The following is a 26,426-nucleotide window of genomic DNA, read 5'->3' on the forward strand; positions in this document are numbered from 1 at the left end:
GTTTTTTCACACTAGGCAAGAAGCAAGGAAGCCATATTTCCTGCCTCCTTTGTCTCTGGTCATATTTTTTTCACACCGGTGGGGCGGGAGAAGAGGGCATGTGGGCAGTCTTAGATAGAATATCCGGAACAACACTGCCATCGTGAGGAAATCTCTGGAAAAAGCCCCAAGGCCTCTCCTCTGAAATGACTTTTACTTTGGAAAGGTCCATTCAGTGGGGAGGCTGAGGGGCCGCCCCGAGCCTGAGACGAGTACCTCCTCCAGAGGCCTACCTGGAGCTCTGGATAAAGGTGGGCTCCAGGTGTAGGAGGTGGCTGGTGGGGAGGCAAGGCTGTGAGCAGCTGCCAGGAAGTCGGGGCACAGGAAGTCGTGGGGTGGGGTCTTGGTATTCGCCTTGTGTGGGCGGGACTAGAGGAAACCACTAACAGACAAAGTACTGTGCTTGTGGGTCTCACAGCCCCTCTGAGCACGTGGCGTTCCCTTGCCCTGGGCCCTGGGCCCTTTTTGGTAGCAGAGTCTGAGAGCAGAGGACAGGACAATCTCTGGTGGCTTATAGCACAACCCAGTGTGCTTGCTGGAGGTCTCAGGTACACCCAAATTGGAGCTGGAAGAGTCTGGAGACAAATGAAACTACCTAGCCAAGCCAAGAACTGTTAGCACTTCTGCTACAAGATCAGACTTTGCACAAACTGATGGGAACCAAAAACAAGTGAAGAGGATTGAAGATGAACCCACATTTCAAAAGTCCTTGTCTGCTGGAGGTGGCATTACCTGTGACCTCGCTTCACATCTTCATACATGGCTGTTGTAGCAGGTACATTGTAAAAGCATGATTGTTTCTAGAAATGCAAAAACAGGTGGCAAAATTTTAAAACATGTCGAAATTCCAAAGAATATTGGATGATGTTTTAAAAAGCATTCAAGGTACATGGCAGGAAAACTTGTTTTAATGCTTGAAGTAGAGGGAATTTGAACATTATTTTTTAGAAGTACATATATGTGCAAAGTGAAGAAAGATAAGGATGCGTGGCAAGGATATTTTTAAAGTGGTTATTCTGATCGAGGTAGCATTTGTTTTCTACTTTATAATTTCTCAAAATTTGAATGCTTTGAGAGTAGCAAGTATAACTTTTGTAATTTCTTGGAGTAGAAGGGTCTTCTAGGGTAAAACAGAAACATTTTCAAGCACTCAAAAATACATTGATAGGCAAGTATGCAAGCGGTTTAAGGTGGTGCTCAAGACTTTGTGCACAACTGTACCCAGTATGCGTCCAGTTATGTTTAAAGAGAAGCATGCCTGTGTGTTTAACATTTATTTATATATGCATATATATGCATGTATTTAGATATAACATGTATATATGCAAACATTTTAAAAAGCAATATATTCACAACGATGGTCAGTTGCTTTTCAATGTGAAATTCTCAGTCAACATATTTATATCCGTATTTACATTTATATAAAAGAAGACTTTAGTGAAAAATTATAGCTGCATGCAAAGGGTGTGAATGTATCCACCTAAGAGTTTTCTTAGGATGTACATCTGGGTGACTGAATTTAAGAGACAACCAATTTTCAACCTTCACTTATTGAATTATATTTTTCTTTACAGTTTTTAAAGAACATTTTAAGGTTAAAAATTTGGTGTAAATTTTGAGAAGTATAAAAAAAGAAACCCTAATGTTCTGGGAAGTGAGTATTTAGTATCTGTTCCAATGGTAGTTTTAGAGCATATATATGGCATCATATTAATGATTAGATAAGGCAAGTCTCAAAATAAGATTCCTGAGTGGTGGCATTATAGGCATTTGATGTCCTGTGTTTGAATAAAACCAGATTAAGTGAGAACCTAATTAATATTCTTAAGTAATGAGACAATCGAGTAGTTCTTTGCAAGTATTGTCTAAAATCCAGGTCTTGCAAATGTTTCATGATAATTTCAAACTACCCAGGAATCAGAAGTGAAAATTTTGAATCTAAAACATGATGCCTACATAAATCCAATTTAAATGTAAATTTATTGTAGCTTATTGCATAAATACAGAACCATGTGTGTGTTGAAATAATGGAAGTAAATGTGTGAAAGGTTATCAGTGCTCAATACAAGATTTTATGACAGTCCTTTTTTTTACTCATGGTTATTTTTGGAATCATTTGCAAGCACCATGTTTTAGTTACATATGGGAAAACACTACAAGACTGATCCCTAACAATTAGTGGCATGTACAATGTCATAATAACATTTTACAAATCATAGGAAGCCATTGAAAGTGATACAATCATAAGCATTGGAACATGGTTGTGTTCCACTGTGAAATGATGAAACCATGAGACAAAATTATATCTCTTCTGACTGGAATTTGTATATGTTCCAGTATATGTGTCACTCCAAGTGGAACATTGTATGGGAATCAGACTTGAGAGTGCTCTGGACCCTAATCTTAGGGCTCTAGCCAGATGGCTCCCTCCTGCTCCACAGGCAAGGCCTGGTGCCCTCATAAAATGGAGGAGGATTCCCAGGGAACCAGGCAGTGAGCTAAGTCAAGAACCACGTGGCCTGGTGCCTAGATTTGCTCTTCTCCATGCCCTTATTCCCATCATTTTCTTCACTCTCTTAGCCCTGGATCCCTAGGAATTAACCAACTGAAGCAAATAACATGGGAAAATGTTGGAGATCGAAGCAGAGTGAAGGAAGAGCAGAGCTACAAAGCCTTGGTAGAATGGAAGTGGAATTCTTGAAAACACGGTTGATAAGGGTAGGTGGTTTAGGCCTCTGATTTTTGAGGGAAAATAGGAGCTAAAGTTCATCTGGTTCAGTAGATTTTCCCCAACTGGGCAAATGGCTAGAAGACTTTGTTTCCTGACTCCTTTCTTTGTCTCTTGATGGCTTTTTTTTTCGTATTGAATGGGCGGGAGTGGAGGGTGGAGCTGGGTTAATTGACTTTTCTAGAGCAATACTGCCACCAAGAGGAAGTGGTTTGACAAAACCCAGTGATGGTAGAACTGTGAGGCCCAGCAGTTGAGAAAGGTTGGCCTTTTAAGAGGTTGAGTGGACTCTGGCCTTGAGCTGGCCCTCCTTCTCTTCAAATCTGAAGCAGCTGGGTCTAGTTGTCCTTGAGGCTGTTCTTGGTGAAGGACAGCCACAGGGGGATTCGGAATCATTTGCGAAAACATGCTTCAATGGTCAGGTACCCTATGAAGGTATATAGTGCCCTCTGACCTCATTACTCTGCTTCAGCTAAGCAGATAGGTGAGAAATCCTGCCGCAGATGACTAAGCTGCCTGTGTGGAGTTAATAGTTTGGCTTGCCCGTAGGCTAGACCGGGGAAGCTAGATGTGTGAAGATAGTGCTCCATTATCTGCATTTTGAATTGTGGGTGACAGGTGAGGTAGCCCTAGCCCTGGAATTCCTCAAACTGAAGAATTTTGTGTTTACATATTTTGGTTTACATGAAGAGAGAATATTTGGCCAGGGGATGGAAGCCTAAAGCAACAGCACCTTTCTGAGTCCCAGGAATTCAAGCATGACACCATGACCAGTAACAGGAGATTGTAACTATTGCCAAGCCTAACTACCACTCAGCTATTGACACTCCTCTCAGATCAAAAGCTGTTTTAACATGAAAAGTTTAAAAAAAAAAAAAAAAAGCACCCAGTAGGAAAAGTGGTAAAGAAAATAGCAGGCACTTCCCAGACAATAAACTCCCCAGTACCACATTAAATTGTGGTTCCACATGGTCTCCCATAATGCCCCTCATTCTTCATCATAGCCCTAAGCAAGCCACTGAAAAAGAAGCCATTATCACCCAGTTTGTGTAATGATTTGTAGAATTGGACAGGCTCCTACCAGGTGAGAGGCATTGTCAATTGGCTCAACTCTTTGGAGGTCAGTTGGTCGAGAGCAGTTTATCTTTCTTTCTTTTTTTTTTAATTTTTTTTTATTATATTATGTTAGTCACCATACAGTACATCCCTGGTTTTTGATGTAAAGTTCGAGGATTCATTACTTGCGTATAACACCCAGTGCACCATGCAATACGTGCCCTCCTTACTACCCATCACCGGTCTATCCCATTCCCCCACCCCCTCCCCTCTGAAGCCCTCAGTTTGTTTCTCAGAGTCCATAGTCTCTCAGGCTTCATTCCCCCTTCTGATTCCCCCCTTTCTTTATCCCTTTCTTCCCCTACCGATCTTCCTAGTTCTTATGTTCCATAGATGAGAGAAATCATATGATAATTTTCTTTCTCTGCTTGACTTATTTCACTTAGCATTATCTCCTCCAGTGCTGTCCATGTTGCAGCAAGCAGTTTATCTTTCACATGGGAATATCCTTTGTCCAGAGACTTTGACTTGCAAAAGTGATCACATAGCCACATTCCCACAGGAAAGCAGAGAGCTAGAGCCAAGGAGGATTGTTGAGGTTTCCTTTGCAAGTGTGGATAGCAGGGAGGGGCAAAGGGTCCATTTTCTGGGTTCAGCTATAACAGGTAGTCTTTGTAAGACCTTGGAAAGATTGAAATCCATTCTCTGAGTCTTTATCAGGAGAGATGTCCATAACTTTGATTCCAAGAAGAAAAAGCAAAGTGTTGGAACTTTGGGATCAAACCATCCTAGGAGTCTAATACAAATGAAATGGAAAAATAAAGCCTGTTTTTCTCTGCTTATTACCTACATGATTAATTCAAGTTGAAAATATAAATACATAAGAATTAAAAAAAATGAATGGGCACAAGGGAGGTATCTGGAAAGCATACAAACAGCTAACAGTGACTAACTAGAATTTCTAGAGTGATGTTTCCAGTGGCTTGCCTTCAAGTTTTAATGTTATGTTGTCTAATCTCCAAATGTTGAAAGTGGGAAAAGCTGATATTCGAAAATTAAAAAAAAAAAAAAATCAAGAAACCAACATTTTACCAATATGCAGTTAAGAAAAGAGGATATCAAAAGATCTATTTTTTTTTTAAATGTGCACAGGGCTATGTCCATGCAAGATTTAAAGGCCTCAGACTTAATTGTTATGCAAACTGAATGGTATTTCCAAATTCCACTTAACAGAAAATGCAAATTTCTGTAGCATATTTTTTTTTAAGATTGATTTATTTGAGAGAGAGAGAGAGAGAGAGGGAGAGCGTGCACTAGCTTGGGGGAGGAGCAGAGGGAGAGGAAGAAGCAGACTCCTTGCTGAGCAGAGAGCCCAGGGAGCCTGGGGCTGGATCACCCTGGGACCTTGACCTGAGCTGAAGGCAGCCGCTTAACCAACTGGGCCAACTGGGCCACCCAGGTGTGGTTCAGCCACCCAGCCCCTCTGAAGGATATTTGATGTCGTATGAAGAGGCTTATGTGATATAAGACTTGAGAAAACATTAATCGAAGGAAGCAACTTAAATTACAAGGATATTCCATATGTATCATGAAGTTCAAATACCAGGAAATCTTGACAGTCTGCACACATGTGCCCACACATAGCCAATTATGTAATGAATAGAACATAAAAGAGCAGAATGCAATAGATCCAATATCAGTGACCTATTTATTGAGTTCCTGTGAGTTAAGAGTATCATGTCTTTTTTCCCTATTTGCTCAGTTTACTGATTATTTTCCGGATGCAAGTTATTCTTATAATTTGATCAACAATGAAGGAATACTAGGGGATTTAACCATGAAACACCCTCAAGTTGTTCGTGAATAGTAAATGCTGTTGGCAAGTACCCGCTGTGCAATGTTGAGTCAAAAATTCATGCTACCAAAATCCATGTACAGTGTGAAGAGGTTGGATTCGAAAACATAGAAACATTTAGAGTTTGTGTGTGTGTATGCGTGCATGCGTGTATGCGTGTGTGTGTGTGTGTATAGCATTGTGCTGAGGAATATAGGGATATAATGGTGAGATGTAGACTAAATCTATTTAGCTCTCATGAATAATTGTATATCACTTATAATGTTTAAACCAACATACTCGTCAAGCTGCTTATTAATAGTGGTTCCCTTGTGAAAGAGGGATCTGGGATAAAGTGTTTCCATTTGTTCTTGACAGACTGTATTTTCTAAGAGATTTTTCAAGAAGCTCGTAATATATTTGTAATTTGAGAGCCAATCCAGAACAAATATGTGCAGAACTTACTCATGTAAACCTGATTTGTTGGCCTTTTGAGACCTAATATGTTTATATCTCTAATTGCTCACAGAAAACAAGAGGATTCAGGACACCCTGTTTTGAAAACCCTTGTCTGCTTGTGTGACATTACTTGTGATTTCACTGCACTTTATACATGGCTAATGTATCTGGCAATTTTGTAAGTAGGAATGCTTAATTCTAAGAAATGCCAAAAGATTAGAGGCGACATTAGAAATTGGAAGTATTCCAAGGAATATTTAATGATATTTGCAAAGAACTCTATAATTGGTGAAGAAAGTATGTTTGCACATTGAGGTACAAAGGAACTGAGATTTTAGGTTAAAAAATATATGAGCACAGGAAGGATGTGAGAATGTATGACAAAAACAGTTTACAAATTGTTTCTTCTAGTTTTGATTGGTGCCATTGGTTTTGGCTTTATAATTTCTCAAAATGTTAACAGGTTGCCGACAGCAGGTGTCACTCTTTGAATTTCTTAGGAGACCTCTTGAATAAAATGTAAAGAAATTTCAAACTGGGGAAAATAATATATTGATATGAACCATACAATTTGCATGAGGTTATGCAGAAGATTTTGTGCAAAACTACACCCAATCTGAGTCAAATTATAATCAAGGAGAAACGTGTGTATGTGTGTGTGTGTGTGTGTGTGTGTGTGTAGTGTGTCTATTAAATAAATGGGGCAATAAAAAGCATTTTTTGTAATTTATTTACTGAACTGAAGACTTGCAAATGTTATATAATCTCAAAATGCCAGGAATCAGGAGGAAAATTTCTTATGCAAACCATAATGTACTAACATCCAATTTTAATATAAATTTATTGTTTATGAATGTAGATATAGTACTCTGTATTGCAAGGAGTGGAAAGACATCATCCAAAAGGTTATCAGTGGTCATAGTAAATTTTATGGCAGTGCTTTACTCTTGATCAACACATGGTTAATTTTGAATCCTTGGCAAGTATGTCTTAGTCACTGATGAAAGTGGTTTTCAGACTGATCTCTAAGGGATAAATGGTAACACACATACATCCTCAATAAAGTCCTAGGAGAACAACTGAAGGCCATTTAGTGACATGGGCAAGTCCTTGTGGTCCAAATGATAAATGGGAGCATGAGACAAAATTCTGAGTAACCTTTGATTGGAATATATATATCCTGCCATGTGGGGCAGTGGATGGCAGATAGTGATGAAAGCGATGTGGGCCACCCCTTTTAAGGCCCCAGGCAAATAAATGGCTGCCAACCATTGAACACATGCCTACATCTTTACCCAGAAAATGTAGAATTCCTTAAGAGCAGTAGAGATGAGCCAGGCAAGGAAACGTGGATTGATAGAGATGCCCTCCGGGTTGACTTTCCAGCATTTTCTTTTTCTGTTTAGGCCTGGATCCTTGAAATAGACCACTTGACAACGGAAAAATGCTGTTGATGTAATGCTGAGTGAACGAGAACAAAAATATGAAGATTAGGCCTAGTGGAAACTGAACACTTGAAAGAGAAGAGGCCTGATAAGAGTGGTTAGTTTTAGGCCTCAGTTTCATTTCGGATGAAAACCAAAGCAAAAGTGCCTCACTGTGAGCAGGTTTTCTTAAACTGGGCCAGACACTAAGTAACCATATTTTTGGGAGCCTTTGCCGCTTAGTAGCGTTTTTTCAGACAGGACGGGCGGGTGAAGAGGGCCTGAAGGAAGGAGGCGGCCTATTTGCCTGCAAAGCTGGTGCACTACTGCCATCGTGAGGAAATCGTTTAAAGACAACCTCCGCCGTTATGGCTGTTTTCCTGAGGACTTTCGGTTTAGAGAGGTCCCTTTGGTGGAGAGGCTAAGCAGGCCCTGAGCCCAAATTGGACCTCTCTAGTTTCTCTGAGTTATTCGAGGCGCTGTGGCCAAAGGCCTGATAAACCGTATGACAAAGCTGAGGTCCAGGAGTAGGAAGTGGTTAGTGGGGAGTCGGGCCTGACCGGGCCGCCACCTGGAAGTCCCGACACCGGAAGTCGTGGGGGCAGGGCTTTGGTTTCCTTCAAGTGTAAGTGAGCATTGGAAGGAGGGCCTGCGATGTCAGTGCAGGTCTTGTTGACGTTTGTTTCCTGTCCCTGCCCTTCAGAAGGTGAGGCAAGCCTATTCACAGTGTCCTGGAGCCTTAGAATTTGACTTCCTAGGGCTAACAGCCTTGCAGTGTATAAAACAGTCTTAATTTGAGGCAGATGTGCGTGCTGGGGGATCTCAGATACGAGATTCCAGAACCTACTGCTTGAGCAAGGACAAATGGAGAAGCATTGGAAGCCATCCTGCCAAGCCAGGAAGCCCCCAAACTTCTGCTAGGGAATCAGAGGCATACGCAGAGTGGGCAAAAACATACAAGGAAGGCTAGAAGGAATTGTCTGAGCCCAGAGGCAGTAACAGCAATTGCTTGCATCTTGTTTCTCAAATCTTAGCGGAAGGCCTGCCAACAGAGCTCTGCTCTCAGTTCTCTTGCTGGGCTTGGGGCAGAGGGAGGACTTAAGCTTTAGTTGTCCCAGAGGATGATGAGGTCCTTGAGGCCTAGCTATTCCCCTCATACTTGCTCTTCTCTGTCACTGCTTCATAAGTTCCAGATGAAGATGCCCAATAAGCGTGACAAGAGTCTTTGGGGGTTGAACACTCTCACACCCATACTTCTTGCTTCCAAGATGGCAATGGATGCCTAGAATTTCTTGGGATTCTGCCCCAATTGAAGACCACCCTGGTGCCCTTCACCTTTCCTTACTCTGTCTGCATTTGACCTTTTAGAGTAGTTGACGGTGATTTTGTCTTGTGTGTGGTGGTAGCTTCCTGTGACTGAAAATAATAATTTCTGTTCTGCTCCATTTAAACCAATGGCAAATGGGTAAAGAAATTAAAGAGAGAGTTTACAAAAGAAATCCAACTGTTCATAAGTGAAAAGACACTCAAATTTACTAGTGTTCAGGGACTGTAATGGTCAACAAACATTGTGTTTATGTGTATATCATTAGTTTATAAATATATGTGCCAGTGCTTGTATATATTTATTAAACTACGCATACATATGTATGTTACATATATATATTATATGTGTATGCATATTGTTATATATAATTTCTTTTTTTTTTTTTAAAGATTTTATTTATTTATTTGACAGAGATAGAGACAGCCAGCGAGAGAGGGAACACAAGCAGGGGGAGTGGGAGAGGAAGAAGCAGGCTCATAGTGGAGGAGCCCGACGTGGGGCTTGATCCCGTAACGCCGGGATCACGCCCTGAGCCGAAGGCAGACGCTTAACCGCTGTGCCACCCAGGCGCCCCGTGTTATATATAATTTCTAACTGTGTACAGGTATATGTATACATGTATGTGTACATATGTGTATGTATGTATATATATATATATATATATATATATATACATTAACACACACAATTAAATAAATTCTGTTAAGTCTTTTTTCCCCAAGGCCTAGAGCAAAGTCTGGAACTTGGCAGGAACTAGTTACATATTTTCTGAATGAATATATGATTGCCTACACATATTGAGAGATCTGGAATGAAAAACATCAAAGTGCAAATAGTAGTTACCATACTATCATATACTGCTTAGGAATGGGTGATCATACCCCTTTTTAATTTTTATTATTTTGGTTACATTTTTTAAATAAGAAAGCGTGCTTTTCAAAAAAAATAAGGAACATTTATTTCAATATACTTAAAAATAAAATCCCAGGTTATTAAGTATCATCAGTAATAAGTCATTTTAAAATGCACATCTATTTTTGTGTCTCTGTTTCTCTTATAGATATTTTAATAGTTTTAAAAATTAAGTATTGCTTTAAAAAATTGTCTTCTGAAGACTAATGACATTGTGAAAAGTTAATGATGTCAAGAGAGTGTGAAAGTGAAATTTAAGTTTTCCCCACAAATAATGATACACATCTAACCCACCCATACAGATAATATGTAAGAAAAGAATAGAGCAAAACAAAACCTGTCAGTGCCCATATTAAGATGATACGATCACGGGTGTTCTTTAAGTGCTCCCCGGTAATAACTTATTTTCATGGTGCCTATATTACATGTGCAATTTAGGCCAAATGTAAAGTGATTTCCAAAATAAAGGGATAAAAGAATTATTAAGCTTACAAAGGGTATTACATTACACGGGAAAGTACTCATGACACAATATAAGATGTAACCAAGGTATGATTTCTAGGTAATGTGGCAAGTTGAACACTGGCGTCTAATTTTTTCCTCCCAATTCTCCAAAGTGGAGACAATGGTTTTTCTAAAAGGTATAAACTCAGTACAGAAAAAGTAAGAGAAGAGACCTCAGAAATATTTAGAAGCTGAAAGCAGATGGAAAATGATGAGGACAAGAGAAAAATTAATCCTGATATAGTAGAAGGGAAAGTAGAGAACTAACCTGATTTAAACCAAACCAGACTTTCACTGTGTTCAAATTATACCTCAACAAACCCGACAGTGCCTCTCCCAAAGAAGGAGGAAAAGAAACAAGATGAAGAAGAGGAGTAAGAAGGAGAGAAGGCAATTGTGACATAATGAGAAGATTCTCATATAATGAGAAGATCAGAGTGCCTCCCTACCTAAAGAAAATACAGGCAAAAAGGCTAAAATAAGGATTCTCTGGACCGAGGACCAGCACACACAGTGGCGGGCTGGGTCACCTTACTGGAAACAGGATGAGTAAGTGCTAGATGCTAATAAACACAGTCCTCTTCTCCACGAACAACAAAGCTTTTCCACTCCAGAGGGAAGGATGGTCAAAGCCTTCTCTGGGGAATTAAACTTCCAAGCCAGATCACTCTACAGTGAAGTCCAGAAGCAGTGTATAATCACTCGGAGTTTCCAAACAGCATTTAAATCAGTCTAAGATTGAGTAGAAAACTGAGGACTCTCAGGTATCTAAAAGGAGCCATAACAAAAAAGATACAGACCGAGACATTGGAGAACTATCTTGGAGAAGACCAACTTAAAGGAAGAAGAGAACTTTAAAAATTAATTATTATCAGTACGGTCAAATGGGCCAGAGGTAATATTGCCACTGTGATAGGAGAAAAGGATACAATGAAAAAAATAAAATTATGATGAAGAGGAACACTACAAGTAAAAATGACATAGCAGAAATACAAAACTCAACAAGGCTTTTGGAAAAACCCTTTACTTGTAATACCAAAAAAGAAAAAGAAAAGAAAATTAGAGTGTATCTGTAAAAGTCATTGATTATCTCAATAATAGGAGTTCCCAGAAATTTCACAGGAATGGAATATGATATCCCACAGTGAAAGGGCCCATCAGGTTGCCAGCACCATGGGTGAAAAGTAGAGGACATATTGGGAAATTTCAGAACCCTGGTAACAGAGGGGAGATCGTATAACTAACATACAAACATGAAGAATCAGAATGACTTTGAAATTCTGAACATCAACCCCAGAATCTAGAATGTAGTGTTGTCTTCAAAATTCTGAAAAAAAATTATTCACCTTAGAAATTTTATACACAGAGAAACTTTTCACTGAAATGTAGGGGTAAAGATATTCTCAAATATGCAAGGTCTTAAAGATTTACTTCCCATGTAGTTTTTTTTTTTTTTTAATGCTGCCGTAGCTTGTGCTTAAAAAAAAGAAAAAAAGATTTAGAAACAGAGGAAAATACAGGTTTTATGAAACCAGAGATCCAATAAGGAGATATGAGAAGGGAATCCTCAGAATGTTGATGAAAGGAGTATCAGAATGATGGTTAAGCACCAGACATAAGCAAAACCAGAACACATTGGAGGTGGTCAGAAAATTATGAGGTAAATTTTGCCAAGATCAAATTGATACAAATACTTAATATGAGTGAAACACTTGAGATATTTTAAATAGCTTGTATACTTTCATAGACTATGTAACAAATTTGTTACACTCACTATGCATGAATGAAATAGGATTTTGAATAACCTGTTTTCATCATCATATATACGAAGTATATGGATGTATATTTCTTTTAATTTTTAAATTAGGCTTCATACCCATCATAGGGTCAAACTCAACGAGCACGAGATCAAGAGTCACACCACTCTACCAACTGAGCCAGCCAGGTACCCCATGGATATTTCTTAAATAATCATGATAAATTAATGAAACAAATGGATTTATTTGTTTAATGCCTGGAAGACAAAACCCTGAGAATAGGCAACGATTTTGACAAGATGTTATTTATACAATATGTGAACAAAAAATAATACAAAATACATATTAAATACGAACCCATTTTATGAATAAAAGCTTTAGGTGATATTTGCAAGGAAAAGAGCCATGAAATTTTAAAAATTCTAGTTATTATTTATGAAAAGTAGAATTATGACAATTGATTTCTTACTCAGAATCTCTTTAGTTTTGAATATTTTAAAGTGGCCTTTATCTCCTTTATATATGTGGGGAAATAAAGCTATTCTCATAGTAAAAAATTAAGAAATTGGAAATTACATAAGGATATGGATTCATGTAAAATAATGAATATGTTAAAGATATAGGACAGGGGCGCCTGGGTGGCACAGCGGTTAAGCGTCTGCCTTCGGCTCAGGGCGTGATCCCGGCGTTATGGGATCGAGCCCCACATCAGGCTCCTCCGCTATGAGCCTGCTTCTTCCTCTCCCACTCCCCCTGCTTGTGTTCCCTCTCTCGCTGGCTGTCTCTCTCTGTCGAATAAATAAATAAAATCTTTAAAAAAAAAAGATATAGGACAAAATTAGATTCAGTATGATCCAACACATATTTTTAAAAATTCACACATACACACACAAATATATCCACCAAAAGAATACATTTCTGTTGACAGAATTAAGTATTAAAAAATATGCCAATGTATGTAAAACTAAACAAATTACTAAACAAATATGTGTGAAAAACATTTAAAATGTATATAAAATAAAATGTAGTAGTTCCACTTGAAAAGCAGACATTGGAAACAACATGAAAATTCAAAATATAGACATGAATGCAGTTGAAATCTAGTATTATGCTCCCAAGATTCACTAGAAATAGAATAATCTTTTATCTGTTCTAAGATGGAGAAGCAGAAATTAGCTCCTGCTTGGGGTGCCTGGGTGGCCCAGTCAGTTAAGCATCTGATTCTTGATTTTGACTCAGATCATGATCTGAGGGCCATGAGATTGAGCCCTTAGTCAGGCTCTGTGCTTAGCACAGAGTCTGCTTGAGATTCTTTTCTCCCTCTCCGTCTGCCCCTCCCCCTGCTGAACTCCCCTACTCTCGCTCTCTCAATAAATAAATAAAATCTTAAAAAAAAAAGAAATTAGCTCCTGCTATAAAAGTAATAGAAATGTGGGAAAAATCATCAATACACACATTTTTTCATTAAAAAATTAATCTAAAGGTATATTTGGTACCCCATGTAGGATGTGTCACAAATCAATGAAGAGTTACATAGGTCTTCAGAAAAGAATCTTTGGAGCTGAGCCAAACAATAGCCTTCCACTAAGCATAGAAGCACTAGTGTGTCTTAAGATTCCCTGGGAAGCAAAGAAACCAAATAAAGGCCTGAAGAACAAGTGACGAGAGAAGGCCTCCCCTAGGCATGGAATTCCAGTATTTTCTTCTGTTTAGTCCTGGTTCCCTGAGACTTGTCCCTAGAAGACAACTTGATAATTGGGAAAATGCTAGAGAACTAAGATTGAAGAAGAGCTGAACTCTGAAGCCAAGATCTGGTGGAAAGGTAACGCCTGAGAAAAGAAGATATCTGATGATAACGAGTGGTTTAGGCTTCAGTTTGGTTGTAGATGAAAATTGAAAGCTAATCACAGTAGTAGGAGCAGGTATCCTCAAACTGGGCAATAAATAAGGCAGATCTGCTTCCTGGTGCTTTTGTATTTTGTTAGCGTGTTTTTAGACTGGATGGGAGGGCGAATAAGGCTGCCTTGGGGGTGGGGTGGGGCAGGGCTGGTTGAAGTTTCTAGAGCGCTACTGCCATCATGAGGAAATCATTTGGTGAATTACCAAGTCGAGGGTATTTCCTTCCAGGAAGACCCAGAAGATGAAGGATATTGGATCCGCGGGGAGGTTGGGCATCCCCTGGCTCCAAGCATTGCATCCTTGCCTTCATTTCTGAGGCCTTCCAGGATATGTGGATAAAGGTGTGATATCATTGTAAGAGCTGGCTAGTGAGGCTCCAGGACTGTAAGGACAGCTACCAGGAAGTCCAGGCACAGGAAGTTGTGGGGAGGAGCTTTGGTGTCCACCCAGTGTGGGCGGGATTAGAGGAGGGGACTCGCAACCAAGTGCCTGGTTTATGATCTTTGCCTTCTTTCTCTGCCCCTTGTACATGAGGCAGACAGTCTGGGACATAGAACTCTAGCACAATCCGTTTGGCAGCAGTATCAAAGGTGGGGTAGGGGAGAATAATCTCACTTACAGATCATCAACTGTTATAAAATTAAAAGCCAAAGGAAAATAATCTAGCAGCAAAGGGGAAAAGAATGCCATGGAACTGAAGTCTATCGGCATAGATTCTCAAATTCACCAATACCCAAGTAAACTTAGAATTTAAGAAGTTCTCAAATACCTCCTCCCCTACTCCCCTACCCCCCTACCGCCTACCCACCAATATATCCTGAGCAAACTGCTGAAAATGAAGCCATCAATATTGCCCAGTTTATGTGATCATTTGTAGAAACAGACAAGCTCCTTTGTGTGAGAAGCATTGTCAGTTGGTTTAACTTGTTGGAGTGTTATTTCTGTGCCCCAGTTAACTTTTCATATGAGTAATACCCTCTGTCCGCAGACTGCCTATCAAAAGTGACCACACGGATACATTCCCGTAGGAGGCATGTAAGCATTCAAATGAAATAAGTTTGGGAAACAGTGCAAGAAAGAAGATCAAAATACCAAAGCTTGTTTCTATGGATTGCTCAGCCTTTCTCTAAGGGTTGTATATTGAGATCATCTCAGATACAGAAGAATGAGTGGCACTAAAAGAAGCAAGGGTTAAGGGGTCCTGATGTGCTCAATTCCCCAGAGGAGGATATCTTGTCAAGTCTATAAGGAATCCTCACCAGTAAAAAGGCTAAGAAGCAGACACAGAATAATACTTGCTGACCTGAAGGACCTCATCTTCCTTAGGGGAAAATCAACTGTGAAAAGAACCGTTTCTGTCCTCTGTGAGTAATGAGATGAGTCTCTAAGTGGATAGGCCCTCACACTGAGCCCTAGGAAAAAGCTGAAAAGCCATTACCTCCTGGGTTCAGAAAATACCTCCAGGCCTTCTTCTCCAGTCTTGGTTTGCATCTGGTTTTGTGTTGACACTAACATGAATTGGAGGGTAAGCAATTCACTCCTGTTGATGTTCTGGAGTTTATTGGCTTGGCATGGCAGAGGGGCATGCACTCCTGCTCAGGCTGTCCTTGCTTTAGGCAATGAGGGCACTAGACTTCTGTGTGTCCCTGAGAACTCCAGGTTGCAGACTGGCTGCTGTTAGATGTCACAGGGAATGAGATTTCTGTCCCCCATCCCAGCTCTGACTGTGTTGATACAGAGAGGGCCCAGGCCCAGAGTACAGGGACACTTGTGCCAGCCCAATTGCCTCATTTTCTAGGGGTCAGGGCCAGGAGACAAATGCCCACAGACAAATGCTCTGAGTGGTTTCCTGTAGTCCTGCCCACAGTGGGAGGAAGCTAAGGCCCTGCTACAGTCCTTGCCCCTCACTCAGCAGCTTTTCTTCCAATGTTCTTCCTTTTTCCGGAACTTCTAGAAAGCCTCAGAGTTCAAATAAAGGATACCCAGTTTGGTCACGATCAATTCAGCCTTTGAATTAGCCAGACCTTTCTTAACTGCTAGATCTCAACAGGAATTCACACTAACAGCTTTGGTTTTTGTAAAACTACTTCCTCGTGATGGCAGTATGGCTCTAGAAGAGCCAACCAGCCCTGCCCCCAGGTCTTCTTCTCCCACCCATCCAGTTTGAAAAAAATGCCACCTAGCGACAAAGGCACCAACAAACATGGCTGCCTTGAATCAAATCCAATTTGGGGAAACTGCTCACAGTGTTGCACTTTTGCTTTTGGTTTCAATTTGAAATCGACATGCACCCAGCTCCAGCTGTCCTGTCAGGGTGGTCCTGGAACATAGTACCCTGGGACTCCGAGCCTCTACCCTCACCAGCTCCAGCTATCCCACCAGGGTGGCCCTGGTGCAGGGTGCCCCAGGACCTCCAGCCCACACCTGCCACAGCTTCAGCCAGACAGCTTATTTGCCAGGCAAATGCAGTATACATGGACATTACTACATAAGGCCATTCCTTCAAGACTAGAGAGGTAGTTGGATCACTTTTTTTTTTTTTTAAAGATTTTTATTTATTTATTCTACAGAGATACAGACAGCCAGTGAGAGAGGGAACACAAGCAGGGGGAGTGGGAGAGGAAGAAGCAGGCTCATAGCGGAGGAGCCTGATGTGGGGCTCGATCCCAGAACGCCGGGATCACGCCCTGAGCCGAAGGCAAACGCTTAACCGCTGTGCCACCCAGGCGCCCCTGGTTCACTTATTTTATAGACGCACAGAAGGTGAAACAAAATGAGATAAGAATATGCTCCAAACAAAAGGACAAGAAAAAACTTCAGAAAAAGAACTAAATGAAACAGAGATAAACAATCTACCTGACAACGAGTTCAAAGTAATGGTCATAAAGATGCTCAGCAGAAATGAGAAGAGTGGATGAACTCAGTGAGAACTTCAACAAAGAGATACAAAAAGAACCAGAGTTGAAGAATAAAATAACTGAAATAAAAAATACACTAGAGGAAATCAACACCAGATGAGAGGATGCAGAACAGCAGTCTGGAAGACTGAGTGATGAAAAACACCCAAGCTTTACCAGTAAAGAAGAATTAAAAAGTAAAAGAGATGAGGATAGGCTAGGTTAAGGGACCTCTGGGACAACATCAAGTATACTAATATTAGCATTATATGGGGTCACAGAAAGATAAGAGAACGAAAGTGGTGGAAGACTTATTTGAATAAATAATAGCTGAAAATTACCTTAACTAGGTGAAAGAAACAGATATCCAGGTCTAGAAATCACAAAGAGCCCCAAATAAGAGGAACCCATGGAGGTCCACGCTAAGACACGTAACAAATAAAATGTCCAAAGTTGAAGATAGAGAATCTGAAAAGCAGCAAGAGAAATGCAACTAGTTGCATACAAGGGGAACCCATCCTCCATAAGGCTATCAGATTACTTTTCAGCAGAAATTTTGCAGACCAGAGGGAAGTAGCATTCAAATTGCTAAAAGGAAAAAATCTACAACCAAGGATATCCTACCCAGCAAGGATATCATTCAGGATTGAGGGAGAGATAGAGTGTTCCAGACAAACAAAAGTTAAAGATGCCCATCAACCACTAAACTGGCTTTACAGGAAATGTCAAAGGGACTTTAAGCATAAAAATAGAGGCCATAATGAAAAGAAGATTTTGGAAGGAAAAAAATTCTCTGGTACAAGCAAATATGTAGTAAAGATAATAAGTACACCAATCATTTATAAATTAATATGAAGGATTTAAAAAGTAGTAAAATCAATTGTATTTTTTTTTTAAGATTTACTTATTTTAGAGAGAGAGCATGTGAGTGGGGGAGAGGGAGAGGAGAGAGAGGATCTCAAGCAGACTCCCTGCTGAGTGGGCAGCCTGAAGTGGGGCTCTATCCCTTGACCATGAGATCATGACCTGAGCAGAAATCAAGAGTCAGATACTTAACCAACTGAGCCACCCAGGTGCCCCAAATCAATTATATCTTCAAATTAGTTAAGGTATTCACAGAATAAAAAGATGTAAAATACTGTACCATTTACATAAAACAGTAAGGAAGGAATAAAAAGGTAGTGCTTTTAGAATGTGTTCAAACTTAAATGAACATCGACGTAATACAGACTGCTACGTACATAGGATGTTATATATGAACTTCAGAGTAACCACAAACCAAAAACTTATAATGGATAGACAAAAAATAAGGAAAACGTAATCCAAACATAACACTAAAAGTCATCAATTATGAGGGAAGAGACCCAGAGAAGAAAGGAACAGAGGAGAACTACAAAAACAATGAAAACAATTAAAATGTCAATAAGTACATACCTATCAATTACTTTAAATGTAAATGGCCTACATGCTTCCATTGAAAGACATAGAGTGATGGAATGGATAAGAAAAAACAAGACCCATCTATATGCTGCCTACAAGACACTCGTTTCATACCTAAGGACATACAGACTGGAAGTGAAAAGATGGAAGATATTCCATGAAAATGGAAGCAGAAAAAGAGCTGGGGTAGCAATACTTATATCACGCAAAATAGACTTTAAAACAAAGACTGTAACAAGAGACAAAGAAGGGCATTGCATAATTATACAGAGATCAGTTCAGCCAGAGGAGATCATTATAAATACCTATGCACCCAGCATAGGAGCACCTAAATATATAAAGCAAATCTTAACAGACATAAAGGGAGAAATTGGCAGTGATACAATAATAAAAGGGGACTTTAGCAACCCAGTTACATCAATGGATAGATAATCTAGATGGAAAATCATTGAGGAAAGAGTGGCTTTGGATGACACATTAAACCACATGGACTTAACAGATAAATACAGAATATTCCATCCCAAAACAACAGAACACACACGTTTCAAGTGCCCACAGAACATTTCCCAGGATAGATCACATGTTAGGCCACAAAACAAGTCTCATTAAATTTAAGAAGATTGAAATGATATCAAGCATCTTGTCCAACCACAATGATATGAACCTGGAAATCAATTACAAGAAAAAAAAAAAACCTGGAAAAACAAACCTGTGGAGGCTAAACAGCATGGTGCTAAACAAACAAAGGGTCAAAGAAGAAATCAGAGGAAACCACTAAATGCCCAGAAACAAATGAAAATGGAAACACAATGGTTAAAAATCATGGGGATGCAGCAAAGCAGTTCTAAGAGGGAAGTTTATACAATATAGTCCTACCTTCAAAAATGAGAAAAATCTGAAATAAACTAAACTAATAAACTATAAACTAATAAATAAACTAAATCTAAACTTACACCTAGAGGAACTAGAGAAAGAAAACATAAAGCCCCAAATTAGTAAGAAGGAAAAAAATAATAAAGATCAGAGTGGAAGTAAATGAAGTGGAGACTATAAAAAAAACTTTAGAAGTGGTTCTTTGAAAGGATAAACAAAATTGAAAAACATTTAGCCAGACTCATCAAGTAAAAGAGAGGACTTGAATAAATAAAATCAGAAATGAAAGACTAGAAATTAAAACCAATAGCACAGAGATACAAAGGATTACAAGAGACTACTATGGAAAATTATATGCCAACAAACTAACTGGACAACCTGGAAGAAATATATGGATTCCTAGAAACATATACTCTTACAAGACTGAGTCAGAAAGATATACTAAATCTGAACAGACCAATTACTAGTAACAAAATTGAATCCGTGATTTTTTTCTTAAGATTTTATTTATTAATTAGAGAGAGAGAGAGCATAAGCAGGGGAAGAGGTGGAGGGAGAGGGAGAAGCAGACACCCCTGCTGAGCTGGGAGCCCAACATGGGGCTTGTTCCCAGGACCTGGAGTTTACGACCCATGCCAAAGGCAGACGTTCAACCATCTGAGCCATCAAGGCACCCCTTGAATCAGTAATTTAAAAACTCCCAACAAACAAAATTTCAGAGCCAGATGGCTTCACAAGTGAATTTTACCAAAACTTTAAGGAAAAGTTAACAAAACTATTCCAAAAAATAGAGGAGGAATGAATTGTTCCAAATTCATTCTGTGAGGCCAGAGTTACCCTGATTAAAAAAAAAAACAGATAAAGACACTACAAAAAAAGAACATTACAGGCCAATATCCCTGGTGAACATAGATGTAAAAATGTTTGACAAAATATTTGCCAACTGAATTCAACAATACATTAAAAAGATCATTCACCATGAACAAGTGGGATTCATTCCAGGGATGCAGTGATGGTTCAATATCTGCAAATCAAAAAATGTGAAACACCACATTCACAAAATGAAGGATAAAAGTTATATGATCATCTCAAGTGAAGAAAAAGCATTTAGCAAAATTCAACATCTGTTCATGATAAAAATTCAACAAAATAGATTTAGAAGGAATATACTTCAACATGATAAAGGAGGTATACAACAAGCTCACAGCTAACATCATACTCCGTGGTGAAAAGGTGAAAGAATTTCTTCTAAGATGAGGAACAAGAAGAAGATGTCCACTCTTAACATTTTTATTCAACATAGTACTAGCTGCAGCAATTAGACAAGAAAAAGAAATAAAAGGCACCCAGATTGGTAAGGAAGAAGTAAAATTATCATGATTTGCAGATGACATGATACTATACATAGAAAACCTTAAAAGACTACCAAAAAACTATTTGAATTAATAAATGAATTCAGTAAAGTTGCAGGATACAAAATTAATATATGGAAATCTGTTGTGTTTCTACACGCGAAAGCAAGATAGCACAAAGAGAAATTAAGAAAACAGTCACATTTACAATTGCATAAAAAAGAATAAAAGACCTAAAAATGAATTTAATCAAAGAGGTAAAAGACCTGTACTCTGAAAAATATAAGACAATGATGAAATTGAAGATGACAAAAATAAATGGGAACATATATGATGTTCATGGATTGAAGAATTAATATTGTTAAAATGTCCTTACTACTCGCAGTAATCTACAGATTCAGTGCAGTCTCTATCAAAATACCAAATAGTATTTATCACAGAACTAGAACAAATAATCATAAAATTTGCATGGAGCCACAGAAGACCCGGAAAAGCCAAAGTTATTTTTAAAGAAGAACAAAGCTGGAAGTGTCACAACCCCAGATTTCAAATTATACTACAAAGCGATAGTAATTGAAATGGTGTGCTAGTGGCAGAAAATAGACACATAGATCAATGGAACAGAAGAGAGAGCCCAGAAATAAACCCATGCTCATATGGTCAATTAATCTACATCAAAGCAGGCAAGAACGGGTAAAAGACAGGCACTTCAATAAATGGTGTTGGGAAAACTGGACAGCTACATGCAAAAGAATGAAACTGTTGTACTTTCTTATGCTATACACAAAAATAAACTCAAAAAAGATTAAAGATATAAATGTAAGGCCTGTAATGATAAAATTACTAAAAGAAAATGTAAGAAGTAATCTCTTAGATACCTGCTTTAGGCAATATTTTTCTAGATCTGTCTCAAGCAAGGGAAACCAAAGGAAAAATAAACAACTGGGACTAAATCAAACTAAAAAGTTTTGGTGCAGTGATCGAAACCATCAACAAAATGAAAAGGTGACCTAACAAGGGACGTCTGGGCGGCTCAGTCAGTTAAGCAACTGCTTTTGGCTGAGGTCATGATCCCAGGGTCCTGGGATCGAGTCCCACATTGGGCTCCTTGCTCAGCAGGGAGCCTGCTTCTCTCTCTGCCTGCTGCTCCCCCTGCTTGTGTGCATGCTCTCTCTCTCTTTCTCTGACAAATAAATAAATAAAATCTTTTAAAAAAGGAATGAAAAGGCAACCTAATAAATGGGAGGAGATATTTGCAAGTCATCTATCTGATGATGGGTTGATCCCAAAAACATGAAGAACTCAGAAAACTCAACACTAAAATACAAATAATCAGAATGGCTAGTATCAAAAAGATAAGAAATAACAATTTCTGGCACGGATGTGGGAAAGGGGAACTCTTATGCACTGTTGGTGGTAATGTAAACTGGTGCTACCCGTATGGAAAACAGTATGAAGTTTCCTCAAAAAATTAAAAATAAAAATACCATATAGCCCAGTAATTCTGTGTATTTACCTAAAGAAACTGGAAGACTAATTCAAGGAGATATATGTAGTTCTATGTTTATTGCAGCATTACTTACAATAGCCAATATATAGAATCAAACTGTGTGTCCATTGATAGATGAATGGGTGAAGAATAGCGTAGTATTTCTCAGCTATAAAGAAGAACAAAATCTTGTCATTCATGACAGCATGGATGGACCTAAAGGGTATTATGCTAAGTACAATAAGTCAGACAGCAAAAGACAAATACCGTGTTTTCACTTTTAAATGGAATCTAGAATACAAAACAAATGAACAAACAAATGAAATTTGAAATGGACTCATAAGTACATAGAACAAAATGGTGGTTGCCAGTTGGAAAGGGGTTGGGGGATTGGGTGAAATAGGTGAAGGGGATTAAGAGGTACAAACTTCTAGTTATTTAAAAAAAGTTACAAGAGGGGCGCCTGGGTGGCGTAGTCGTTAAGCAGCTGCCTTCGGCTCAGGTCGTGATCCTGGTGTTCTGGGATCGAGCCCCACATCAGGCTCCTCTGCTGGAAGCCTGCTTCTTCCTCTCCCACTCCCCCTGCTTGTGTTCCCTCTCTCACTGGCTGTCTCTCTGTCAAATAAATAAATAAAATCTTTATAAAAAAAGTTACAAGAATGAAAAGTACAGCATAGGGAATATAGTTAATAATGTTGTAATAACTTTGTATGCTAATATATGCTAACTACACTTTTCACAGTATGCATTTTGCTACATATATAATTTGTTGAATTACTGTTGTACACCTGAAGCTGATATAATATTGTATGTCAGATATACTGCAATAAAAAATAGGAATGGTGCATTTTTAGTAAGGAAATTGGATAATTAAGTACAGAATATAAATTGTATAATCTACTTAAGTGATTATATAGTTTATTTTTCAAGTTGAACAACTGCTGTAAAGTGTGACTTTATGTGTGACATAAGAGGAATGTTCACCCTGTTTACAATTCCAAAGTCTTGAGAGAAACACTGACCACATCTTTATAATTTCCTTATCATGTTTTATATTTATCTAAATATCTTGATACATTTAAATTTACATATATACATACATATTTATAATAATTGTTTATTTTCTTGCATATATTTTTCATTTTATAGCTCTTTTGTATTTTATGAGCATTTTTATTGTATACTTTTGTTATCACAAAGTATCATTTAAAAATATGAACAAAAACTATTTTTCTATAGAGGAAATATAACCTTTTTTCTGTATGGAATATTTAGTTAATATGGAATTCTGATAAGGGAATACAAAGTGACCTAAAATACTACTGTAATCTGTGTTTGTTTTTTCCTTAAATATAACTTGGATAATAATGTATGTTGTAATTTTTTTTCTTGCTCACTTAATTTCCTTTTCTTTACACACTCTTCATATTCTCCACTTCTTCTCCATCCCTCAAATGGCTGACCTGTACTGACTACATAATCTCGCCGTATTATTATAGTCTGCCATAGAGGGTTCTTGCAGGGTTTCAAAGATAGGTTGAGTTATTTATTTAATCACATAAATGGATTTGGCTTCATGTCTTGATCAAGTATCACCACTGATCTTAGCAGTATCCCGGAGGAGTAATGGAATTATTTGGTAAATAGCCAGAATGAATACCGTAATAGCGTAGGGAAGAAAAATATTTTTCCATCTTGCCTTCTAGGTTTGTGGCTGAGACACCCCTGTCATAAAAAGGAAAGACTAACAGGAGAAAAAAAAAGTTTAATAACGTATATACCCACCTGCATACATGGGAGAGACCCAGGAAAATCGAGTAACTCCTGGAAATGGCCAAAGCCATCACCTTAAATACCACCTCAGCTAAAGCCAAAAGGTGTTAGGGGTAGGGAATCGGTTGTGGTTTACCAGGAAACGCTCAGTAAACAAGGATATTGTTGTTATGCAGATTTAAGCCTTTGTCTTGTCCCTTGATAAGAGTTTACAGATTGAGTCAGACCCCTCTTACTGGTATGCAATAAAGATACCCTTACAAATGGTGGTTTTCCTTATAAATGTAAATAAATGTCTTTTACAAAAGGGTAACATCAACTTGGTTCTTAGAGTTTCTCTCTTTTTTTTTTTTTAAAGACTTTTTATTTCTTTGGGAGAGCAAGCGTGAGTGGAGGGGAGGAGCAGAGGGAGAGAGAGAGAAAGAGAAGCAGACTCCCTGCTGAGCAGGGAGCAGGACTCAGGGCTAGATCCCAGGACTCTGGGATCATGACTTGAGCCGAAGGCAGACACTTAACCGACTGAGCCATCCAGCCGCCACTCCTGTCTGTTTTTTTAAAAAAATAAAAATAATCCTATGCCAAAGAGGCATATTTGGGGTGTCAAATTATGCTCATCTTCAATAGCATACAGAAAAGTGAGAAACAATATCAACACACATGCATCCATTTATACAATTAAGCATTGTCGGTATTTTTCTGACTCTTGAAAAATTGGGAGGTGAATGTGGCTCCATTCCTCTCCATTTTCAATTCCAATTTATCTGTTCTTTCTGAGCCAGTTGAGTTGTTGGGTCTACAGGTGGCTGAGTATGTGTCTTTTCTGGGAATTTCTCCCTTGGGCTGCTTAAGTAAAAGAAAATCAGCTTAGGGGGACTTTGCAGTTTCAAGGCTTCCAGTGAAAAACAACAGCTTGTGGAAAGGGTTTGACCTAAGAAACAGGGAGACTAATGATTGAAGGTCAAACAACTCTGACTTATTTCTCCCTATTGTTCCTATATGCCAAAAATCCAAGATAGAACTGAATTTGTTACCTGAGCTTTCCCTGCACGCGAGGCTCAGAGAATGCAAGAAAGCCAGGAAGAGTTGGGAGGCTTCCTCAGGGTGTCTCAGAAGTGGGCTTATAGCTTGCCTCTCTGGTGCTTAATAGTGTGAGCTCTGAAGTCAGGCTAATGTGATTTAAAAATCTGTCTCTAATTTTTACTAGCTCTGTAACCTTTGACAAGCTATTTAAACTTTCTCTGCTACCTTTCCTTAATTACTAACTGGTAAGAATCGTACTACTTATCTAGAGGGATGTTGTAAAGAGTCAATTTAAGAATCTTTATCAAGATCCTTGAGATATTCACTGGCTCATCGTAAGTGCTCAGTAATTGTTAGCAGTTGTCGTTGCCTAGAAATGCGCTAATCCTGCCCTTGAATCTTCAGAATTTTCTTATTCCTTTTAAACCTGGCTCCTTGAGACTTGATCTGACTACTTGATAATTGGGAAAATGCAGGAAACGTAAAGCTGATATGAAGAAGAGCAGAACTAGGTCAATTTGAAATTGAGTTCTTGCAAAAGAAGATGCCTGATGAGGGTGGGTAGTCTAAGCCTCAGTTTTGATTTCAGTTAGCAACCAAAAGCAAAGAACAACAGTGGTAGCATCTTAAAACTGGGCACAATTTAAGGCGGCTATGTTTCCTGGTGACTTTGTCTCTTACTGGCATTTTTTTCAGACTCATAGGGCTTGGGAGATGAGGCCTGAAAGTCAAGGCTTTCCCCTCCTTCACCCCCCCTCCCCCCCCCCCCCCCCCCCCACATCTGGAGCAATACTGCCATCATTAGAAAATAGTTTGAAAACATCATAAACCATTACAACTTCATTCCCTTTTGGCCAAAAGTTGAAGGTCAGGCCTATGCAGTTAGAACAGGCTTGGACCTAAGCTAGGCCTCCCTTACCTTCTTTTTTTTTTTTAAGATTTTTTTTTTTATTTGACAGAGAGAGAGAGCACAGGCAGGGGAAGTGGCAGGCAGAGAGAGAGGGAGAAGCAGGCTCCACACTGAGCAAGGAGACTGATGCTGAGTTTGATCCCAGGACCCTGGAATCATGACTGGAGCCAAAGGCAGACACTTAACCACTGAGCCATCCAGGCTTCCCTACTCCCTTGTGTTCTCTGTATATTTACAAGACAGTTGAACACCGGTGAGATCTTGCTGTACAGCTTGGAGAGGGAAATGCTAGAACTGAATCAGTAGCTACCAAGAGGTCCTGCATAGGAGGTCATGGGTAAAGCCTTGTTTTCCACCCAGTGTGGACAAGATTAGAGAAATCCATATGACATGAATTGGAGAAGGTGGGGAGAGAGAAAGGGGACGAAAGAATAGTTGAGGAAGTAATGGCCAACGCACTCATCCAGGAAGCTCAATAAACTCTGTAAGATAAAACCAAAGACGATCCACATTACAATCAAACGGGCAAAAGCCACAGATGAAGCGAGAAATTGGAAAGCATCAAGACAGTCTCATAATATGCAAGGTATCCTCAATAAGAGTAACAGCTGGTTTCCCTTCAGAAATTACAGAAGCCAAGACATTTAGAGAACATATTTAAAATTCTAAAAGGAAAAAAACACCAACCCTGTCAACCAAGGATTCCATACCCAGCAAGACAAACTTTCGAAAA

General features: G+C 39.0%; 1 long non-coding RNA gene across 2 annotated transcripts in view; it reads left to right on the forward strand.

Moving 5' to 3' along the window:
* The first annotated feature begins 244 nt into the window (after positions 1-244).
* The window catches only part of LOC130544235 (uncharacterized), a 158,628-nt gene continuing 132,446 nt past the window's right edge, over positions 245-26,426 (forward strand). Inside the window, exons 1-2 of one of the 2 annotated variants that reach the window (XR_008960381.1) lie at positions 245-814; positions 2,620-2,757. This is a non-coding gene — a long non-coding RNA (uncharacterized LOC130544235). The remainder of the gene's footprint in view (positions 815-2,619; positions 2,758-26,426) is intronic. The other variant, XR_008960380.1, reaches the window with a different exon arrangement.

The sequence above is a fragment of the Ursus arctos genome, chromosome X (assembly GCF_023065955.2).
Source record: "Ursus arctos isolate Adak ecotype North America chromosome X, UrsArc2.0, whole genome shotgun sequence".
In the NCBI taxonomy this organism is placed as follows: Eukaryota; Metazoa; Chordata; class Mammalia; order Carnivora; family Ursidae; genus Ursus; species Ursus arctos.